Source organism: Podarcis erhardii (genome assembly GCF_964252035.2).
Source record: "Podarcis erhardii genome assembly, chromosome: 8".
Lineage (NCBI taxonomy): Eukaryota > Metazoa > Chordata > Lepidosauria > Squamata > Lacertidae > Podarcis > Podarcis erhardii.
Genome location: NC_138499.1, coordinates 63701204 through 63715264, shown reverse-complemented (window position 1 = coordinate 63715264; position 14061 = coordinate 63701204). Strand labels below are relative to the sequence as shown.

Genomic DNA, 14061 nt, shown 5'->3' with positions numbered 1-14061 from the left:
AACAAACACCTTGTTTGAGCAGTGCCCTACATCTCAATGTTGTTGCAGGATGGCATTTTGATCATGCAAATGCTGAGCTAAAATTGCCTGCAGGCGCTGCACCAAGATCATCAATAAACTGCTTTGCTGATGTGTCTTTACTTAGAGCTATGAGACACTTGCAAAGTACAAACCTAAGAAGCCAGTGTGTTCATCATTACTCTTGTAACCCTCAGGCAAAACACAACCATTATCACAGAAGGCCAAACTTTCATATCAAGTACAAACCGTTCTCAAAGAGTTTCGTGAGGGGAGATCGGAGGGATCTCTTTGCAGAACACTTTGGCCAACAATAATTCCACCCGTGTGCTTTATTTGGCAGTCAGATATTCCACCCCCCACCCAAAAACTGGATGATGTGTTTTTAATGCAAATAAAGAGTGATGGCTTCCCAGCCTTGGCAGGAGCCATGAGAAGGTGCTGAGTTCTGAATGCCCGGCCACTTCATTCCTGTGCATCTCGAGGGCAGAGGCTGCCAGTCACCGAGCCCACTAGCCCTGCCAAGTTGTCTGGAAGCAGCAGAGTGTGGAAAAATGTTGGCCTGGGCAGGAGAAAAGCAAGTCTCTCAATTCACTCTTCCAGCGAGCTGCCTGCCTTTGTTTCACTCTACATTACAAAGCGGGAGGATCTGAATATGCAGTGGTGAAGTTTATCAGCCTCAAACAATAGAAGTTTTTAAAAATGCCCCCTCAACCATAATGCTCCCCCCCCTTTTTAAAAAAAAGATTATTAAGGTCTTTTGCTTTAGGCGGGAAAATCATGCCAGTTGCATTTTCTCTTTTGGCACGACAACTCAGGTTCACTTCCAAGATGAACCAGGCAATGCCAGTCTAATTTTAAAGGTGTGGCAGGCATATAGCCAATAGGTTTATTAGGTTCCAGATGTTTCACTCACTCTTCAAGACTGTGATGCAGTCCAGGGATGACTGAAGCTTCATGAATGATCCTGCGAAAGCACGCCAAGCCTTTTCTCTTACTCTAATTTATACTCTCTTTGCAGCAAAAAGATGGGAATCAGTTAGGAAACAAACAGGTATTCTGGTTTCAGATATTCTGTATCTTTACTGCAGAAGGAACTGTGACAAGACCCTGCTGCTGAAGATCCTGTAAGACTCCAGACTTAATATTCTTACAGAATCACAGAATTTTAGACTTGGAAGGTACCATGGCGGTCATCTAGCCCAACCCCCTGCAATGCAGGAATCTTTTGCCGAATGCAGGGCTCGAACGCATGACCCTGATATTAAGAGATTCATTTACATTAGATGTCATTACTTCACTTGCTTCAAAATGTGGCAATCCCCGTAACAGCACATTTATTCCATCACATAAAGAAACCATGCAAGACTGCCTTGGCCTCTTTCAAATATGGAGCTTACCACACTTGGAAATGCAATTTCATGGATGCACCTGTGGAATATCCCTCCTTCTCTGCTCCCCCAAAGAGAGGCCACACTGGGAAGGTTGACCGTGCCACAGCAGCACAAGTGAAGCACTGCATAGAAGCAGCTTGTCACATGGAGCCCACACAAAGAAGTGCCACCACCCTGCAAGAATCAGGGCCCTGCCACCACCCTGCAAGAATCGTGTGCAAACACTCAGGGCCAGATTTAACTAAGCCAGCATGTTGGTAGGGGTTCTACACAAGGGGTTCTACTAGTGCAATGGAGCTTCCCCTCCTCTCCTCCCCCTGTTTGCCCCCTTGTGCCAACTTGCTCAGATTGCCTCTGGAGGGCGAGGAGAACCCCCAGAACAGCACATGGCAAGAGGAGAGGGGCTTCATTCCACCTAGCAAGCAGAAATGTTTGCCCTGATGGGAAGAGTGGAAGAGTGCATTGTTGAATTCCTCCCTTGGAATTTTATGGCTGTCCCTTCCAGCAGACCATATGAACACTCACCAAGGATCTTCGTTCTGAACAATGTCTATTAATTAACAACACATGCTAAGTGGTGCTAGTCTGGGTGAAGGTTGGGCTCTTGGCTTGTTTGTTTGCCTACAGGATTGTTATTCATTTAAAAGGCCTGTGAACAAGCTCTACAAAACCCAAAACAGATTTCAGGGTGGAGTTGGATTTCATTTTTGTTGCTTGCGTTCTCACACTGCTCTCTCTCTCGCTCTCTCTCTCTCTCTCTCTCTCACACACACACACACACACACCAGCACATTCTACCCTGATCCTCACGCACATCTGAATGTACACATACTCAGAAATCCCCGGTCTCTATCAGAATATGCCCAAAGGTTGTGGCACAAGAGAAACAGTGTTGTAATATCTAAAACAGTATGCTTTTACCTGGGGCTACCAAGTGCTGATAGGAGATGTCTGCTCCGTTGCTTTGCTTTTGGCACACTATCCTCTGGCTTAGGTAGGTTAGTGTGCCAAAGGGCCGATGATCCTGCTGCAGACTTGAGGAATTTATGAGATCACCAGCCGACTGATTCTATGCAGCCTTGCTGTGAAGGAGGTGTCAGCTCATAAAGGCACATGACGGACAGCGACCAGGGAGCAACACACATTAGTACAACTCCAGATTATTGCAAGCAGGATAGAGGCAACCAAGCTACCATATCACATTTCCAGAACTCCATGGGGCGCTCATTTCTTTTCCAGTGGAACATTAGCAGTGACGTGCCCTTACATATCCTTTGAAAGAGACAGACCCCACCCTCTGCCTCCCAGCTCAGACTAGCCAAGTGTTTGGAAACTCTACAAAGTCAGAGGATTTTGGTCATATATATATTTAACCCCCCTCCCTCACCCTTTTCCTATAGAGCTATCTATTTTAAAATAATTCTTAAACTGGAAGGGGGCTTCCTTTTAAAGACCACACCATCATTTCTGTGCATGAAGGAAAACTACGAAACCAAAGGGATGGTAGCAGAAGGCAGAGAACCAAGCAAAGCAAGAATTATCTCACTAGGATTTAAATACTACCATGCCAAAAACCCAGAAGTGTGTGGTGGAAAAGCTAACTTCATTCCCTTGGGCAAACCAGGAAATTCCTTGTGAAAGGAGACTGGCTGTTGCGTGCAAGGAGGCAAAAAGCTGAGGGGGGGGGGAATGTGGGCATGAGAGAAACAAAAGAGGTAAGAACCCACTGCAATCTGCTGTGGTTGAAACTGCCCACACTCTGTATATTTCCCATATAAGCAATCTAGAATAAAATTCCCATAACATATTGGGGGTGAGAGAACCAACAGCTACTCCATAACAGTACTCAATAGCTTGACTCAGGTTGGCAGGGTCAAGGTTTTTGTATTAATTCCAACTTAGGTCCGTGATATCTCAGGGGCTGCTTGATCTCTTATATCCCTGCCTGATCAATGAAATCTTCAGGAGAGCTACTGTTAGAAGTCATGCATCTGAGCCCAGGTAACCACTATCTACCAGGAGTCATATCCATTAATTTCAATGGATCTACTCCAAGTATGACTAACGATGGATCCAACACATTGCTTTAAAACAGTGGTGTCCAAACTTTTTTCAAAGAGGCCAGATTTCATGAAGTGAAGGGCCTTGAGGGCCGACCAGAGTTATTGACCTTTTGTAAGGGTTGAAGTTGTTGGGTTTTTTTAGGATTTTACCCCAGAAAATAAACTGCCACAGGGGCCAGATTAAACCAACCGGTGGACTGGATTAGGCCCCCCAAATGGACTTTGGACAGTGCAATAGAGATAGGAGGCATAATTTGGACCTGAACTTTTGACATGTAAATATGTTATCCGGCATCGTAGTACTCAATGCTATAAAAAACTCTGATCAGAAAGCCGAACAAACCAAAGGGAAGCCCATTCTCATCCCCATTATGCCTGTGAAACATAATTACTTAAGATTGGACTACTTTAAATGTAAGGAGCTTCCACACAACTTTTAAACTAGAATGGAAAACCTCCACCTACTAGAGCTGGGTTGAAAGTGGGATCCCTTCTGTATAGTCTTGTTAAGAGGAGCAATATGTGAAAACTCCACATCAGCTGATTTCCAGAGTCATTTTAACTCCATAAAGAATTAGCTGGTGAAAAGAATGAAGGCACAAACCCAGACTCTACTATTACAAATTACAATGCCAAAGACTTTTCTATGTACACAGTTTGTTTGAACCTGTAGATTAAACATCAATTCTCCATGGTTCTTAAAAAAAAAATAATGAAGTGAGCTAGATGGCATTCAGTGGCTAAGAAGACTCTATTCCCACGATTTTTAAGCATTGCTCAAAGGCTATTGTCTCTGTACATGTCACAGGGTTTCCCGCTGAAATTTCAACTTCCTAGTCAATGGGGCACATCTTAAGAAGGGCCTCTTAATATGCCAACTACATTCATGCAGACTGAATCCATTCTTAGTTCTCCCCTTCTTTTGGAGCATACTAATCCAGCCTGGTTGTATGAATGAATGGATGAATGAATGGGTGTAAAAACACAAACTTCAAACAGCAGGAGTTGGCCTTGTCCCCTTTGAGACTAAAAAGTTGGGTCATTTTCACCAACCGTACAGAAACTATGTTTCTCAACTGAAATGTTTCTTCTCATTTTTAATTATTTTCTTTAGGGCAAAGAATAAACTCTTAAAAATGGACAAGAATTTCCACTATTATTCAGAATAAAGAAGCGGAAAGAAAATAGTCATTTTAAAAGAACAGTATGAGCTGTCAGAGACAAACTGGCCCAAGGTAAATGACATCACATTTTGGCTTAGAGAATGCATAAATCTAGATTTTTGTAACTGGCAGAAATTGTTCTGTATGATACACATAATGTTCTCACCGCTGATTGGTAGATTACCTGTGCTGTAACATAAGCCTCTCCTTATTACCAGAACAATTCATTGATGCATTTACCGGTAAATACTTCACTTTGTAAGTCTGATCTTCTTTATGCTGTGGGGCTTACCAAAACTTTAATATCTATATCCTCCCATTCCTGCTGTCTTGCTCTGATCCAACTAAGGAGATCCACATGCATCTTGCTGAAAGCAATGCAAAACACATATGTGTCCCCTGAACATGGATGCGTATATGAATGAGCATCTGCACAACTGAACCAGCAAGTGATGCAAACATATTTTTGAACAGTGGTCTCCTTACTTGGGTCAGGGAACCTGGCTGCGTGGAGTCAGCTCCACCGACAGCCATTGAAGCCTCCCTCTTCGAGCCACGAAATATCTTGTTTGAATCCTGTAAAAGAATTGGGCTCAGAGGTGCAAATACCTAACCATCCCTCCCTTTATGAGGAAACCCAAGTGACTATGTAGGGCTCTCTCCTGCCAACATTCAGCGACAGCAGCAATTCTGCACACAAGTACAGCTCTTGGTCCTTACCAGTTTTTCAAGAACTTGGGGTATTTTCCTCCCCAAGAAGCCAAGATTTTCTTGCATATCTCAGGGGTCTCCTAGGTATGCAGAAGCTCACTCCAATTCTTTCACTGAGTGTGTTTAGCTGTACATGGGACATCTAGTGGACTAACAGAAGGAGCAATACATATTTCTGAATTCTAGCTAATCTGTGATTCAGCAGCAGATTCCCACTCCCACTTAGCTGGATTCAACAATGACTCAGAACAAAGAATTATGAGACTCTGGTTCTGCTTAGTTCTTAAAAGTTCCCACACATACAGTGCATACAGCGTCTCCAGTTTCATGGACAGATAAACATGGTCACTGGGCAGCTTAGTTAGCATCACTGTCTTAAGATGGCAACCAACACAATTCTCTGCAAAACACCACTGGCTCTGTTGCCACCAACACTGTCCTTCTGGGTAGCAAATTCTACCCAGTTCTAGGTCAGTTTATATGTCCTTTCTTAGCACAATTCTGAAAATGTAACAGCCAACACTTATTACAAGATTACACAAGGTGGTGTGGGTTTGCAAAGCCTGAATCATGCAGAAAGTCATGCTAGATAAGGGGAGGAGAAGCTGTGTGGACCTCCAGACTCCAACCCCCATCAGCCCCGCCAGATGGTCAGTGGTCAGGGATGGTGAGAATTCTAGCCAAGAAACATCTCAAGGGCTATATAGATGATGCCAACTGTTGCCTTCTGCCTGAAACACTCATTAACGCACATACCTTTAGAGTGTCCAGCTTGGGTGTGAGAGAACGAAGTTCAGATCTTTGCTCTGAAATGAGGCTCTCGGAAAAGAAGGCAAATCCCTATCACTTTCTTACCCAATTTGCCTCATGTGATTGCTTTATTGAGAGGCTAAAGTACAGCTGCTCTCTGAGATCCTTGGGACTGAAATGAATCAAACAGATCTGTTTAAATAGCAAAACTCTCACTAGAAAAGGCAGTTTCCACTATAATGCCAGCTGACAATCCAAAAGGAAGGAAGCAACAAACATTTTTAAAAACGTGCCGCCAAAATCCACAGAACTATAGTTGCTATGGAGTGGTAATTTCTGGTTCAGGCAGTACACTTCTAGACATGCCTACGCAGAAGGAAGTCCTACTGAGTTCAGTGAGACTTACTCCTAAGTAAGTATGTACACAACTGCAGCCTTAATGTAAAATAAGAAATGAATGTCTCAAACAAAAACAATTCATTAATAGTGTAGTTGAAAGTGCAGACAGTTCCTCATGTAACCTTCATGAAAATAATAGCTCCTTTTTTTTAGACAAAGCTCCCTTCATTGTTCTCCAGGGCATCCAGATAAATGAGGATGTCCTGAAATTCTAATTTAAAATGTCCCACAGAATCTCTTTCGTTTGCATTTGTTCTCTTCACTCATGCTAAAATAGACTTCCCATAACATGCAGTGCATTCATCTTGCATCCACTTCATCAGGATGCAAGACTGTAACAGGAGAAGGATAGCGTGCTGTATTTACAACAGACTACAAACAGTGACCAAGAGTGTCATTAATTATCTTTCCTCTCTTTGAGTCAATGCTGATGCAAAATAATATGTAGAGCCTTTAAAGTATCGGGTGACTATAGCTGCCCAAAGGCTGCTAGTTACCCATGCCTTGTGAAGTCAGAGGAATCTCTTTTATTAGTATTAAGATTTTACTGATCTCATTTACCACACTTTGTGCCGTGACATTCAGAGGGGAATGTCAGGAATAAACACAACCACGGGGTTTGGGTCAGCAAAGTACATGCCACCACCCCTTTTTTTACATAGGGGTCTTTCATTGCCTTGGTTACAGACAGCAAGCACTTATGGTTAGAAATACAGTAATCCTTCCCAGAGATACTGTTGTGTTTGCCTTGGCATGCCGACATTGTATTTACGACTCTGCTGCAGCCCAAATCGAAGGCCTCACAGACCAATTTGCTCAGCTTTCTCCCTTTCCTACCAAGTACCTAAAAATAGATGATCAATACCTCAAGCTTTCTGCAGCAGCAACACATGCCCAACCCCTGCCTTGCATATTGTGAACTACCCGCCATTTCCCTAGGTTTGCTTCGGATGATCAGATAGCTAGCAAACCCCAGTGAACTCTAGGTAGGCGGGCCAAGTTCACTTGCAGGGCTGTAAAAAGGTATGCAGGATCATCTGTGGATCCATGCACATTTCATCTTCCATATGTTCCTGTCCATGTAAAAACTGGAGGATAGAGTGACGCTAAGCTACTTCTGCCCTGCAACTGGTGAATCAAGAGGAGATAGCTCAAGTGACATCATCATCGTTGTTGTTGTTCGGAGGACTGCTGAAAATTGAGGGTCTTTAGGTTGAAAGGTTGGAGTATTGCAACAGAGCTTGTACCGCACACGCAGAAAGTATAGATCCCCAGGTTCACTCCTTGACACCTCCAGCTAAGCAGGGATGGGAGGGCTAGGAAAAGGCTTCTTAAACAGTAGGCTTGTTTCTACACGCATTCACACACCCCTCTCTGTCCTCCATTCAAGCCAGCAGGAGGTGTTATCAGAATCCAGGGATACTGGAGAAGAATACAAATTAGGGCTGGTAGAGTTTTGAAGACCAGCAGAGAGGCCTGGATGGTAGCGTTTGGCCCCCAGGCATTCGGCTCCTCACTTTTGGTCTACACTGACCAGCACTGACTCTCCAGGGCTTCACAGAGCAGGATTTCCTAGCGATGCCAGCGACTGCGAAAAAATGTTGTCCCTTTCTCTCTTGGAAGATGCTGCAGGTCCACAGTTTGTCCTTTGGCTGCCCATCATGGTCAAGCAGGAAGCACCTTCAGCACTATCCTGGGTTTGGATGGCATGCTAAGCCAAACCGTGGATTAGCCGTTGGCCCTACATGAACCTAAAAAGCTCTAGCAGGGAACAGTGAGTGCCACGTCCTCCTTGGGAGAACCATGTTTGCAAGATCACTGTGGACCACACCCTGGCTCAGCATAACACATGGACCAGACCTTAGAGAGGCTTGGTAGGGCACAGTTTCAGAACTCCTCCTTGAAACGAATACCCTGCGCTTCCTAAAAATCACAGCGGTCAGGTCCTTGGTTGAAAAGGCTTCATTCTATAAAGTCCTCTTCTGCTTTGACCTTAAGGTCTGTTCACAGTACACTGGCAATGAACAGGGGTGGGGAGAGGGCTTGTAACAGGCGGGTGTTAATTACAGCAACAGGGCTATTTAAAACACTGATGATTAGAAGTCTTTTCAAAATCCCAATTTGTTATCTACAAATCACCTTTTAAACAAAGGCTAATCCCTCCCCTTTCTCTAATGGGGCATTTTAAAAGAGAGAGACTCATTCACCTGTTTCTTAACTGAAAGATGTGTAGTGATATATTATTTCATTTTTTAAAAATATACCTGCAATTACTGGCTGCTATTAGTCATTTCTTTCCAATTTCATACCTACAGCTTGGTTGACTGAAATCTGTTTCAATACGATCATGGAATTTTAGAATTGGAAAGAACCGTACAGGCCATCTAGCCCAGTCCCCCTGCTCCATACAAGAATCTGCAACCACAACAAGGGAGAAGAAATCATTTCCAGTCCAACGTCCTCATTCTGTTCTGGGAAACCAGTTGAACCATGTGCTAGTGGTGGGTGGAGCCAGAGGCAAAGGTAGGTGGAGCAACACATGTAAATTTTACCTTTGAACAGTAGGCTAGTCTCTAAGAGACCTTATCAGAGTTCAAGGATGTGTTCCAGGTAGACAAAAAAACCTTGGGGTTTGAAGCAGTGCCAGTGAGGGGAGTAGCCTGGGGAGAGGGGGATGCTCTAGAGAACATTCCAAGGGCCAGAAAGAGATGTCTCAGGGGCCACATTTGCCTCCCTGGCATGAGGCTCCCCACCCTTGAATTAGAGCATCCCTGAGAGACAGCCATCCTCTAGTGAAGGAGAGCTCACCACCTCGCAAGGCCATTTGTCCCACTTCTGAGCAACTCTTACTGTCAGTTTCTCCTAATATTTAGCTGAAATCCGATTCCTTGCCATCGCACACCCGCTGGATTCAGTTCTGCCCTCTGCCACAAGGGAAAGCAAGCATGCTTCATCTTCTGCATGACAGCCCTTCAGATATTAGATGGCCATCATGTCTCTCCTTAACCTTCTCTTCTCCAGATTACAATATACCCCGCTTCTCCAACTCTTCCTCACAAGATGGACCACATCCCTCCAGCCTCTCTGGATGCAAGATTATATGTGCTCTCTGATTACTTTGCCATAGGCTATGCCATGAGCATGGCCAAGGGGGGGGGAGGGAGAAGGGAAGGGCAGCTGTCCCCCCAAGTCAATAAAAATACATGGCTAACTGAGGTTCTTTCCCCCCCCCAACAAAAATCTTGGCTACACCCATGGGTTACGCGCCACTGCCAGTAGAGATGTGCCAACATCTCTAAGGCAACAGAAGAGTTGTTCTATTGTGGCATCCTTCTAAAATGGCATATAGACACCCGTGGGAAATTTGTCATTCAGGCCATTTTGTTTAAGCTGAGAAGCAGCTGTGGTCAGGGATGTGGGGGGCCACACCCATAAACTGGCCCTCTGAGGCATTTCTCCTCAGCCAGTTTGCCATTTAAAGGAATTTGTGTGCAGGCCATTGAAGCTCAGGCTCTGCTGCCTTTCATTTGTTTCCTCCTCTGGCCAGACACTTTCTGGCAACTGCCCTTCCTGGTGGCTGCCTCTGTTTCTCGGAATGCAGAGCTCAGAGCCTCTTCCCAAGTTACAATTTTCTGCCTTGGGCCTCCGCCCACAAGTCACTCCCATCAGAAAAAATTATAGGGCAGAGAGGACTTATTTGCCAAGGTCTATGCACATCAGACTTTGGCACACAAAGGGGCATGGGGGAAAGGCTTGGAGAAATGCACAGATATATTCCCAATGCTTCTGACAACTTGAGCCTTAACCAATGTGATGGCCTCTGAGGTGCTACAGCAAAGACCCTTTGTTGCCGTGACAGAAGGAAGACAGCTAGCTCTCGTTATTTTAATGGGATGGAATTCTCTTGGGAATCAAGCTCAAACATGGCAGGTGGTTCTCAACAGTGCAAACCTGGAAGTTCATTCTCCGATGGTGCGACTAGGAAAATTTCCCCCCAGGGAACCTCACAGCAGGCACGTCCAACATGTAGATCATGATCTATCAGTAGATCACTGGACATCTGTGGTAGATCACCGGCTCCCCCCAAAGAAGCCAAACAACTTTGGCCCCCAACAACTTCGACCTGAACCCCCAAAAATGGGGTAGATCACTGCCAGTTTTTAACTGTGAGAAGATTGCAGTCTCTTGTGAGTTGGCCACCCCTGCCTTACAGGAAGGGTGGAGACTCTCAGGCCTGAAGGTGAACTGCATCCTTCCAGGCCTCTCTACCTGGCCCTAGAATACTCTCCAAATTTGGTTGGATTGTGTCCTAGAACTCTGATCATGCCTCCTTGTCTGGATGGAGAATACAGAGGTGGGTGTGGGTACATACTGGGCTCCTTTGGGAAGAAGGGCAGATGTAAAATTGATTGATTGAAACTACCCTACTGCACAGAGGTAAAATTTACGCTTGCTCTTCCATCCACTTTTGCCTCTGGCAACACCCACCATGGGCATGTGGCCCCTGGAAAGCTGTCCAGAAGAGAATGTGGCTCTTTGGCTGAAAAGGGTTCCCTACCCCCACATTACAAGTATTCAAACGTCTACTAGATTATACACGAAGTGCAATGTATGGGAGTGGGGAGATTAATACTGCTGTGTATCAATGATGTTTCAAGATTTTGTTGGAAAGCATAATATACTCAGTTTATTGCCCAGCAGGTGAATCTTTGTAACATGCTCAGGCCAACTATCCATCTTATCAAGTTTCTATTTTTAAGTAGTGGCCAAATCAAAGCTTTGTTATTAGGAAAACAACAGTTGTTTATTATAATAGTAGGCATTTATGTCACACAACAGTGGAAACTCTAGGATTACAACTCCAGGACATCAAAAAAGATGTAGGCAAATTGTTGGAACATGTGTATTCTTGCAAGCTGTAAAATGTATGCTTCAGAGAAGTGTCCAGATTTTGCCATTCAGAATGAATTTGAGGAAAGTGATTGGTAGCATGACTTTGATGACCAGCAATTTGATCCAGACCAACCTAATGAGCTCTATACCTGAGCAAGACTTTGAAGTCTTGCAGCCAAACCAATTCTCTATCCATTAAACCACAAGGGGTATTAATTTTATTATGCAAACAAAATCAATAATAATAATAATAAATGACAGGACATAAAATAAGCAATATATTAGATGCTGGCTGTTTGCCTTGCTTTTAAGAAAGGCAACAGAAGTAGTTTTTCAAGTTACATCAACTTTGATAAACGGTTTTAAGTTTGTAGTAGTATTAGTGAAATCTATAGAATTACTCTAGGGTGAATGATTTGTGGACTTCAGCTTAAGAATGTTAGCCTTGGGTAAACTGATTAAATAAATACTTCAGACTCCCTAAGAAATGTAAACAAACTAGTTTACCAGGAAGGTTTTATAGAGGCAAAAATCTTCTGATTTTATGGTTTGCCTGCTCGCTGGCACAAAAGAAGTCTGCCCTGCTCCATCTAAGAGCATTACATAGTATTCAGTCAGTCAGTCAGTCAGTCAGTCAGTCATCTGAATTAAATTACTCATTTCACATGCACTCAGTGTTTTGAAGGAGACTGCATCTATATATGAAACAGGATCGTCGCTTTTGGCAGTGTGGGAAGGATAAAAAAGGGATAACCAGAAATGTCAAGGTGATTTTATAACCCCAAAGGGATTACGGTGCAATTAAGGCAGAGTATCCCATACCCAGTTGAAGCCAACAGCAAAATGTTCCTTGATCTGAATAGCTGGGCAGGTACATGGGCCTCACATTTCCTTTCAAAACACTGTTTATAAGTGGGTGTATTTCTGAACTGAGGTTGGTTGAGATCCTGACAGCTTTCAAAGAGTAGCACTAAGTCAGAGATCCTTCCTCCTTGCTCCCTGTATCTTCCATGCGTGCATTGGAAACTGAGGAAACGGCAGGATTGTTGGCAGCCACGAAGAATAGCCAATATATTTCTTCCAAAATTACTTGGAAGCCAATATTTGTAAGCCCCTTCCTTTTCTCCCAGAGTTGGGAGAAACTACCTGCCCAGGTTCACACCTCATCAGAGGTTCTACTGCTGACCACCAGAACCTGCTACCTACTCATTTGCCCTCTCCAAGACTCCAAGTTCACAATTCCACCTGCTCACTTGCCTGGGTATTGATCCAGGCCTGATCTAGGTTTCAGGGGCCTCTGGCAGACCCACTCCTCCATTTGTGAACCTTGGAAAGCTTTCCTAGCAGTGCCAGGCAGCGCTTCAAGCAGAGCTAGGCCTAAGCACCCTTTAAATTTATCATCCTAGGTCAGGGGCATTGTGGGAAATGAAAATGGTGGCCAGATTCAACCATGTGACACTGCTCAGAGTGGTGGGCCATTTAAAAATAATAATAATAGTGTAGGGAGCCAAGATAGACGCTCTGCCCACCTATGCCAGGTGCTGCCACCAGCCATGGATCTGGTTGCAAAGAAAGAGAATGAGCAAATCCTGGGGCTAGCACTGTGAGACATCTCTCAGGAAAAGAACTGTCAGCACAGCCCTAAATTCAAGAAAGCTTTTAGTTGCCTTTCAAGATCTTCTGTCACAGCCTATCACTGTTTAACCCAAATCTTCTATAGCAACCCTAAGCTTGGGCCCATCATTCATGAGATCTGGTTCTTAATTCCCCTGCGGCATGCGGGAAATTCTGAGGTTCATGTATACTATTACAGTTAAGAATTAGTGTACCTCCAGGCATGAATTATCATTATGACTATTTACTACTCTATTTATTTTTGCATTCTAGAGGCTATAATCATAGGCTGGGACTAGCATGGAGCTATGCATTGTACAGCCATATAGTAAGACCACCACTTGTGGCCAAATTAACTCACATTATAAATAGTTACAAACTTTGACTTGGAAGGTAAAGAACTTCCTTCACTCTTTCGGTTTCATGTTGACCTTGACAGGTTTCCTTTTTCTTGGCAGAGGAACAACCTTCCCTCCCCCTCCCCCCTCCCCTCTGAGTCCAACAAAACAAGATTGCAGTAGATGCTATTTGCTGATCTGATGCCCCGGGGTATTCTTGTACCAAGCACACATATTTTTAATCAGTATAGAGCTGTGACTGACTGCAAGGAGCCAATCACAAAAGCTCTGAAACAGAATTCCTTTAGAAAGAGCTCTGCAAAGTTCAATCTCTTTCCTAGTTTAACTTGAAAGAGTTTTCCTAGACCCCTGGGAGACGAAGGAATACAGGGGTCACTGCTACCAAATACTTGTCCAGATTGTTGCTCAGAGCTACCTAAAGAATTGTGTACAATGCACACGTTCCCAAGTAAAGTCCTACTGGTTTCAGTTGTCTTTACTCCCTTGCAAGCATGCACACAGGATCGCAGCCCGAATGTGGGTTTTTAAGACAACTAGAATGAACTCTAGAAACTAAGCAAACTGGAAAGAGGGGAAAATGCAAGACAATGCATTCCAAGTGACTGAAATGTGCAGGATTCTGGCTACACTTTTTTGTATTAATGGGTAACATCTCTGCAGCAGGAATCACATTAAATCAACATGTGAGCCCTCTTGC

At 44.1% G+C, this 14061-nt stretch overlaps 1 protein-coding gene across 3 annotated transcripts in view; it reads right to left on the bottom strand.

The window, feature by feature from the left end:
* The window catches only part of NEDD9 (neural precursor cell expressed, developmentally down-regulated 9), a 69594-nt gene that overhangs the window by 43619 nt on the left and 11914 nt on the right, over nt 1-14061 (bottom strand). The gene's annotated exons all lie outside the window — the stretch shown is intronic.